The following is a 10,573-nucleotide window of genomic DNA, read 5'->3' as shown; positions in this document are numbered from 1 at the left end:
TTGATTTGGTTTTATGTCTTTATGGCACGTTTGTGCATCATTGGTTTCAGTTTTTATCTAATGCAATTCGATTTAAGATTTATTACGATTGAATATTTAATTTGATTGAAAAACAGAGTACAGATTTATAGAAAATGTTTTTATTTACCTATTTTAAAAGTTATACCATTTTTGTAGGCAATATAAAAATTAGAGCCAAAAAGTTAATCCATATTTTTTTTAACTCTTAGTCAAAAAAATCCAATCTATGGTCATAAATAGCTATGAATACTCATACTCATACTCATACTCATATTTATTAATAATATCAATTACAGGTCAATCTTACATATTATAATTACAATCACAGAACAATTCGTTAATTTATATAGGTATACATTTATTTATTTTGTGAATTAGATTTCATATTATACATTCATTCATATTTCGAGTTAAGTATTCCTCGACATTATAAAAATTTTTTTTTTAAATCTCAATATCCAGAACATGAGGAATTTTTATGGAAAATCGGCTGTCTTCTATCTTCTTACTTAGCATATTTATTTTTGCATATTCTGCTTTGGTATCCAACATTTGGTAACATTAAGTTATTGTCGTAAACTTTTAATTATTATCTATAAGCACCTCGACGTTTCAACATCCCCGGACCTTGATTTACGGTCCCAATAATTGAGTTACCGAGTTTTATGGTAACTTTTTAACGTCAGGATAAATGGGGGTAGATATTTAATTATATTTACGATCGGTTGAGCTAAGTGCTGGGGGGTAGTTTAGGATTTTATTTAATTTAAAACACATTTAAGTAAACGGTTTTGTGCTCCCTATTTATTTTCGAATTGTGTAATATACAATTTTCAGAATAAGGGAAGATGTTTTTTGATCACTTCTACAAATTGGTTACCATTACCATTAGCTATGGTATGAAGCCTAAAAATGGTATAAATCCATCATTCACTATTTAAGTATTTATGATTCAAAATCCCCTGTCATCATTTGTAGGTAAAATCTACGTACCAGTCGGCCTATAGGTATATTAGGTACCATAATCTACGCCATAAAATAACGTACTCTTAAAAATTATTAAAAAAAAAACATAGTGGAGGTTCGGATTTCAATTCCTCAAAAAATCTAAGTGGCAGCGGGGCGGTTAAGCTGTTGACATAGCGGCTAACTCAATCACCGCGGTGTCCGTAAATCACGAGGGGGTTGATCCGGTCACGACAGACATCTATACAAGTTGAAACACTTAGTTGAGTTGTGAAAATGTAGTCTGGCAAGTCGTTTTCGTCACTAGAAAACAAAAATTGATTTTTGTTTGCTACTTTTTGTGCTTAGCTCAAAAACGGTACATGCGACAGATTTTTTTCTCAAATCATAGTAATATTAGGGGCTATTTTAAATTTCTTGATTTTTTTATAATGATAAAAATGCGAAAATACCTTTTTAGAAGTGTCTTATTTCCCGTTCCTTTTGATATCATGTTGTTGAACAATTTGAGGCAAATGTATCTTTTCTTGCGCCCAAAATGTATGCAACCTCCTGGGATCCATACTAATATTATTATAAATGGGAAAGTGTGTGTGTCCGTTTGTTTGTCCGTCTTTCACGGCAAGACAGAGCCACGAATTTACGTGATTTTTTTAAGTGGAGATAGTTGAACGAATGGAGAGTGACATCTTAGGCTATTTTTTGTCTCTTTAGAACCCCCCACTTTCCTAAAATGGGGGTGGACGTTAGTATGGAGCACTCAGCAATTTTCGAATTATACGCTAGCGAAGCCGCGGGCAAAAACTAGTATATGTATAAAGCAAACTGGAATTTAGCATCAAATGCATTCTGATAAATGAATTCCTCAAAAATCTTTTTTGCACGTTGACTGTCTTACCTAAGTCCTTTAACTAAAATACACTTCTCCAATATTATGAACTTATTACAGTTATTAATTATTATCACTATATACCGAAGATAGCCACTTATCCCAGACTACGCTCATTTGCCACACATCTATCAGTCTCTAAGGGTCGTGAATCGTGAATGTGGACGCCTTAGAGCCCTTCGCCGTGCTCAATGACTCGTGCCGCCCTCGAACGCGGGGGAGGAGATATCTCTCATGCTAATGTCTTGGATGACATGTCGTTTGAATGTCTAGTGATTTTCGGTGATTTTCACCGATTTGTGAAGAGGGGTGTAGGAATTTTATATGACGCTTTGATCCAAAATGCGGCAGACCATGAGTTTTTAATACGTCATTGATAGCGTAAAAATCACGGAAAATGGTAAAAACGCATACATATTTGAGCTTAATAACATAACCATTGTCGTTAGGTTTTTTTGATAGATTTTAGTGGCAAGGTATGGGCAAAAAGCTACAAGTATGCTTAGGAATGCCAACATTACTAAAAATCTGTATACTGTGTACTTTTAGATATTTGGAAGAACGTAAACAAGTAATTTGTACATTTTCGGGAAGTGACCACATTTGTCGGTTAATCAACCAAATAAAAAAACCAAGCTCACGGGGCAAGCAACCTATCTTTAACCTTCTTATATGGTCGTGTCCTCCTTTTAAGAAATTTCCACAATTTTAATATTTGTGTTACTTAGTCGTATATTTTTTTTTTTTTATACCATGTCGGTGGCAAACAGGTATACGGCCCGCCTGATGGAAAGCGGTCACCGTAACCTATGGACGCCCGCAACTCAAGGGGTGTCACGTGCGCGTTGCCGACCCATTAGAAACTTGTACACTCGTTTTTTGAAGAACCCCATACTGTAGTTCATCGGGAATACCTCGACAGGGAGCTCATTCCACAGCCGGAGCGTTCGTGGGAGGAAATTCCTCTGAAACCGCACGGTGCGCGACCATTTAGGTTGCAAGGTGTGTGGATGAGCGCCCTGTCGATGGCGAGCGGTGCGATGATGAAAAGTGGCCGTTGGCTATAATAATCTCAATCAATATAATAATCTCAAATTCTCACATAGAGTCTTTATGAAATAATTCTATCAAATCAATAGATATTTCCAAAAGCCAAAATCTAATAGTATAAGTAACATGAAGTAGTGTTTTCACTCCGGCCGCACCCCCTCGCGTAAATACATACAAATATGAACAATAAAACTGCGACGGAGCAAATTGAGACAGACGGGGAGACAGGGGTGACAACGAGGCGGGACAAAAAATCATTTTGACATTTTACGTTCTAAAATACGTGTTTACGGAAATATCGGGTTTGTATCTTAAGCTAAACTCCAAATATGTATATAAAAAACGATGTTTAACCCTTTTCCAGCCCCGGCAATCTAGAAAGTTTTATATACGAAATTCAACCTTAAATAGTGATGTTATGGCGATATATTTACGATTTGAAGGCGATAGATTATTTATGTATTTGAAGGCGAGATACTTTTTGGAAAAGTGCAAACTAATTTTGTAACCTGAATTGAAGTGTTCAGAGTGTAGATCGCGTTGACATGTATGGTGTATATTTTTATTTAGTTTAGAATCATGAGATCTTTTAGAAAAAAAAATGTCTCTCATTTGAAAAAAAAAGGTAAACAGACATAAAAGTTAAAATCTGCCCAAAAACTGTAGGTATGTTGCTTTATTTTGGTAGTAAGTATAGTAGCACCACCCATAATATCTCTGCATTTCCCTATCCCTGAAGGTTGACTGGTACAGAATGCTTTTTGGCATTAAGTCCGCCTTTTGTGCTTTAATTTTTTTCTTTTTTTTGTACAAGGTTTAAAAAAAAATATTACAGGAAAAAATACAATTACTATTAAGAACTAGGTGTCTTAAAATAAACTAACAAATTGTACAATAACATTTTTTGGTTCAATAACAGTTTTTCCCAAAATTCCTTTTTTTTTATGGTGTCCCTACTCGTCTCCGCTTCCGCGGACGTGACGTCACGCCGGAAGCGCCCGCCGGAAGCGCCGCCATTTGCAGTTTGTCACCGGCTTTCTTTACGACATGACCATCTTTTGGATTTGGGGCTCGAATGTATCTTTTCTTTAGTTATTTTACATATATGTAGTTTCGTTTTTGCACCGCCTACAAGTTTTCTGCTTTGCCTAATGGTTGACTGGTAGAGAATGCCTTATGGCATTAAGTTCGCCTATTATTCGATGTATTTTTTATTGTGCGATAAAGATTGAATGAAGAAATATTCGTATTCGGGCATTTTCGCAAGAACAACCATAAAAAAAAAAGTTTATAAGGTAGGTAAACTTTATGTTTTTCCTACTCAGAATCACGAGCCTTTTCGATCTAGAACAAAAACAAGAGACAAAAAAATGGTCCCAAATTTTTTTTAAAACATTTGTAGAAGCTGTAGGTACAAAGTGTTTGAAAAATGGTAACGAAGTGGAAGAATTAAATTTGTTACAACATAAGGTTTTGAATCTTTTTATACAACGTGTTTCCGGTAACACTCAAAACATCAGACACCCCAACTGATTTTTATTTTTTTAAACTCATCTAGAGTATTCATCTTTTAATCTGATGGTTACTTTTTTTAAAATTGAATTTTTGATTTTCTGTACAGCTCTACTTGACTTTTAGCTCTACACTCAATAAAATAATTGCTAACTTCCACCATAAACCATAAAACTATTTATTTGTGTACGTTACTGCAACGACATAAGGTTTAACAATAGACAGCTAAGATGTCACTGTAAAACACTTTAAAGCTTTGTCACAGTAAACTTCAAATTGGACAGGTAATCGCAGTAAGCAAAATTTAAACCCAATATTTAAAATTACAAGGTTGTAATTAGGTACGAGTTAAATTTGTTATGACTTATGATAAACATTAAGATTAAACTGACAAACAACGTCAAACTCGTATCGGAAAAAATAATCGTCCAACTAACCAGCCAGTATTAATACCCCTAAATACTGAAAAAGGTAAACAACCTCTAGCAATGCGATATACACAATGTTGTCATACGAGTACAATAGAATAGGCACGTAAAAAATAACTAATAATACAAATTTAAATAAAAATATTACCCCCATCAAGATATAGCTCAATCGATTCTACTCTCGATTGTGAACAAACTGTTTTCAGGTTTTTAGTGTTAAGTGAAACACGGTGTATAGATCAGATCAGATATATAGATGCTCAAGTTTCTGAACAAGCAATCTACTATTGCTAACATACTGTATAAGCTGTCGATCATTGTATAACATCATGACTCGTCTTAATACCAATTTTATAGACTACCCCTTATTATTCTGGCAAAAAACTCAGCATCCGCGCCAGTCACTCTGCAAAAACAATAACTATCATTTGGCCCCCTTCGTTGTCTGTGGCGGCGCGCCAGAGACAATTAAAAAGATGTTAGTGGTTGAAATAACAAATGTTTGAGGGGAAGTGAGTCATTGTAATACATAGGGAAAGTTTAAAGTGTAAATGAAAACTGTATTGATGTAGCAACAAGGGTGTATGAATAATTATTTTTAAAAACGGGACTTAATCGCGTATGACTACATATTAAACTGACCTCCAACGTTTCAGGGACGGCGTTGTCTCCGTGGTCTCGGAGAAGACTGGCTTGAAATGACATCAACACCTTCTGACAGCCGCGCGAGTTTTTCGAACTACCCGCACTTGGTTTTGATTATCAACTTGAACTGTTTGCTCACTAGGGATGTTACATGATGGGAGGGAGTAACACATTACATAAGTCAATGATTAATTTAGGAATCTTAACAGTATCTGTGTTGTTTTACATGTAAAATCGCTGATTTAATTAATTTGTCAAGTTATTAATATAGATATTAATTTAATTTAATAGAGTGGTATTGAATAGATGGATCTGGCGACCGGTCTGGCGCAGTCGGTAGTGACCCTGCCTGCTGCGCCGCGGTCCCGGGTTCGAATCCCGGTAAGGGCATTTATTTGTGTGATGAGCACAGATATTTGTTCCTGAGTCATGGATGTTTTCTACGTATATAAGTATTTATAAATATTTATCGTTGTCTGAGTACCCACAACACAAGCCTTCTTGAGCTTACCGTGGGCCTCAGTCAATCTGTGTAAGAATGTCATATTTATTTATCTATTTATTTTTTTTATTTATCTTTCCCGGGTACTTAGCCGAATGGCACGCTCACAACACGAAACGCTCGTATATACGCTCTTGCGTGTTGGCATGACAGATCCAGACTACCTTTTGCGGCGTTTCGTTTTCGTTTCGCGTCAGAGAAATGCCATTCGTCTACGCACGCTGTTGCGGGGATTTCAAGGCACGTAATGTAAGCTAAACAAATTTTGCCGCCGACTGCCGAGTGAAACTCAAAATATTTCACCACACCAACACGAGATAAATATTAGCAGTAAACATCAAACTAAAAAAGTCTTTTTTTTACAATTATGATTCAAAATGAATTTATACGTCAATTCTACCAGCCAGCTTTGGGCATCAAATTAAAATTTGTATGAAATTACTTTGCACTCTTGTGGATAAAATGTAACTTTGCTATTCGTTATTCAAGTATCAAGAGAGCCTTTAGCAATAGGCTAGTTTCCTACTATTATAGTCAAATCAGCTTCTTTTTAAGAACTGTCAAAAACGATTTGCTAATATGGAATTACTATGAAATACTGAGGAGTTACGTCGCGGTCAATTCATTTACTTTAGGTATACCTTTCTCTTTGACTTATTATCTTATTAAATAGAAATTATGTTTAAAAAATATAACTACTGTCCATATTTTTCTTCTAATTATGTGGTGCTTTAATTTGTGCATTACATAAAATATTTTATTTTAAGTATAGGAAACTAGCCTATTGGCGTGGTAAAAAGGGTTTTGTTTTTCTATTCTACACTGTATATAAAATAAATATTTCTGATTTTACTACTTTGTCACAAGTTGAGTATTCAACAAGGGTTGAACAGCTCTAGTTATCGAGGGGGTTAACTGAAGGGTCGTGAATTATGTTTATTGAGCAGCCAATTAAATTCATTATGAAAATTAGTTTGTTTTTGTCCCGCCAGGGGTCGCGCGGTCGCGGGCGTTAAGTGTGACGGCTCATTCTGATATTGCTCTTTTTATTATCACTCATTTAAAGTTTGTGAGGCGTAATCAAAAGAGTGCTCTTATAGGTTCACCGAGATAAACAAAATAATCGGGGAAATAGAATTATACAATAAAAAGATTTCTGATTTAAATTTTTAACCCCCGACGCAAAAACGACAGGGTGTTATAAGTTTGACCTCTCTGTCTGTCTGTCTGTCTGTCCGTACCGGGATTCAAACTCAGGACCGCGGCTTAGCAGGCAGGGTCACTACCGACCGCGCCAGACCGGTCGTCAAATACCAAATAGGCGAGACGTCTAAAAGAAACTAATTAGTCCGTCAGTTAGATTATCAAAGAATTTTAGACACGTATTTTTTCTTTTTTCTCGTAAACGAAAAGTAACGAGTATTTATATCACATAAAATTGGTGAAATTTATAAATTTACTAAGGTAATTCTGATAAGTTTACACAAACAAAAACAAACAGATTCGTCGAAAGACTATAAAATTATTGAACCACAAACATAATGAGAAAAACGCCATTATCATCTCCTTATTACTCCCCAACCTCATAAAAATAACTTTTTAAATTTCATGACAATTAAAATAATAATCTAAGTTGATCGGCGACGCGTGCGGCCGATTATACCCTCTGGCCCGACTCTCCCTAGTTTCCTCTAATTTGTTGTGTGCGACAATTATAGCTTTGTTTAATGATGTGCGGTTAGGGATCATGTTTTTATTAACTTATTACATAAGAGATTTTTTTTTTTTTTGACGACTGGTCTGGCGCAGTCGGTAGTGACCCTGCCTGCTGCGCCGCGGTCCCGGGTTCGAATCCCGGTAAGGGCATTTATTTGTGTGATGAGCACAAATATTTGTTCCTGAGTCATGGATGTTTTCTATGTATATAAGTATTTATATATTATATATATCGTTGTCTGAGTACCCACAACACAAGCCTTCTTGAGCTTACCGTAGGCCTCAGTCAATCTGTGTAAGAATGTCCTATAATATTTATTTATTTTATTTTATTTTTATTTCTTTTAACTGTGTTTATGGTTTGTATTAGGTATTTAAAGATTACATAAGCGCCCCAGATTGCATAAGGGCTGGTGGCCTAGCGGTAAGAGCGTGCGACTTTCCGGTCACGGGTTCGATCCCGGCTCGTACCAATGAGTGAATTTTTCGAACTAATTCCAAGAAAGCCTAGTAACCCTTTGAGTTGGAAGCTCAAATGGCAGTCGTTTTCATAAAACTAATGCTTACGCCAAAACTTGGGATTAGCTGTCACAGCGGACTCCAGGCTCCCATGAGCCGTGACGGATGCTGGGATATCGCATGGAAGATGATGATGCTCGCTAATGGTAGTTTTTATATTTCCTTAAATGGCGCAACCGGTAGGATAAACTAGGTTTTTCTTAAATATATTTTCACATAAACCACATAACGTCTCCTAATCTCGTCTCAGCAATACATAAAGTAACAAAACCTTTTAAATTATGCCCCCTATCGCCCCTACCCACCATCTATTCAGACTATCTCGATGTAACTTTTACCACCCCTCTCCGCCCTAAAACCGCTTGTATCCCCAAGCGAAACATGCTAAAATCCCCTAAACGATACTTTACTAACTTTTGGCACCACCCAGACATCGAAAAATAACTTTGCTTTCACGTTAACTACCAACACACAAAGAAAAACCAACTATATTACAACCAGTTACATTTCTAAACCGTTTGGAAATTGTTGGGAAACTACAAATGTTCCCGCCAGTGAAAATGCATAGAGAAAATTATATAGAAAAGTCAATACGAAGCTGCATTTTCAAAATAATCAAAAACAAACTCAAATTCTTTCCTTTACAGTCCGATTTCCACATTTTACTCACTGTTTCATAAGACATTTTCGTTCTATGGAATAGGTTAGTTTTGGCGCCAGACAGTCCGACGCCATCTTGAATCGGGGGTGAAGAGGGGTGGTGAAAGGAGGGGGGTAGGCTTCCGTAGGCCCGTTATGGCAGCTAATTTATCTGCGAAGTTGCGGCATTTTCGCAAAGGAGGGCGCCAATGAGGTTTATTTACATATATTTTGGTGAAATATGGATGAGATTTGTATTTGCTGAGTCGGCGTTTAGGAAAAGGGCATGGTTATAGAGGAGAGTGGCATAGTTTGTTATCATAATGTAAGGGAGTCGAATTGAGTCGTTATAGTTAAGAATGATTTTCTTAATTATAAACTTAAGAACAGAATGAACTTTAGGTACCATTTTATTGATTTCTATGGAATAGTACATAATGGAAGTTGGTGGCCTAGCGGTAAGAGCGTGCGACTTTCAATCCGGAGGTCGCGGGTTCGATCCCCGGCTCGTGCCTGAGTTTTTCGGAACTTATGTGCGAAATGTCATTTGATATTTGCCAGTCGCTTTTCGGTGTAGGAAAACATCGTGAGGAAACCGGAGTAATCCCAATAAGGCCTAATTACCCATCGGGTTGGAAGGTCAGATGGCAGTCGCTTTCGTAAAAACTAGTGCCTACGCCAAATCTTGGGATTAGTTGTCAAAGCGGACCCAAGACTGTCATAAACCGTGGCAAATGCCGGGATAATGCAAGTGCGGAAAAGAGGAAGTTCGAAATGAGTGAAGGTAAATTAAAACACGACCAAAGAGAGTGTTTTAAATTGACACGAGCTACGAATTTCCTTTTCACATGTATATTGTACGACATTTTTTTTACTGCAGATCGGGAAGAATAGAGAGGTACCTCTAATAATACCTCTAATCTCCATAACTACAGTTTTTGCCTGTGTGGAGACGGGTTAAGAATTTCACCACCCCCTTTCTTCCCGTGGGTGTCGTAGAAGGCGACTATGGGAAATGGATTAAATTGTGGCGTAGGCGAGAGGCTGGCAACCTGTCACTGCAATGTCACAGTTTCGTTTTCTTTCAACCCTTATTTGCCAAGAGTGGCACTGAAGCTTTAGTAGTTTCATGTGTTCTGCCTACCCCTTTATGGGATACAGGCGTGATTGTATGTATGTATGTATGTATGTTTTTGCCCGCAGCTTCGATCGCGCGAAATTCGGAAATGGCGGAATGCTCCATACAAACTTCCACCCCCAATTTATGGGAAGAGGGGGGTTAGAAAGAGACAAAAAGGAGCCTATGTCACTCTCCTATCTCCACTTAAAAAACCACATCAATTGGTCGCTTCGTTTTTCCGTAAAAGACGGACAAACAGACACACACACTTTCCCATTTATAATATTAAAATTATTAAGTACGAGTATGGATAACTAAAAGACACCCTGTACTATAACGTAGTGATTCAATGCTCTTTGACCCTGTACAATATAGGTGCGACCACACATCGCTGCTTAAAAAACGGCGACGGTACGGAATTGCAGTGACGTATCGTATCCGTACCGTTTTTACCGCATGCTTCACAGACCGCTGCTCAAAATACGCAGCCGGTACGGAATCGCAGTGACGTACCGTATCTTGATCGTATCCGTACCGTCACCGTTTTTTAAGCAGCGGTGTGGTCG

This window comes from Leguminivora glycinivorella, chromosome 24 (assembly GCF_023078275.1).
Source record: "Leguminivora glycinivorella isolate SPB_JAAS2020 chromosome 24, LegGlyc_1.1, whole genome shotgun sequence".
NCBI lineage: Eukaryota > Metazoa > Arthropoda > Insecta > Lepidoptera > Tortricidae > Leguminivora > Leguminivora glycinivorella.
This window is presented reverse-complemented; position numbering follows the sequence as displayed.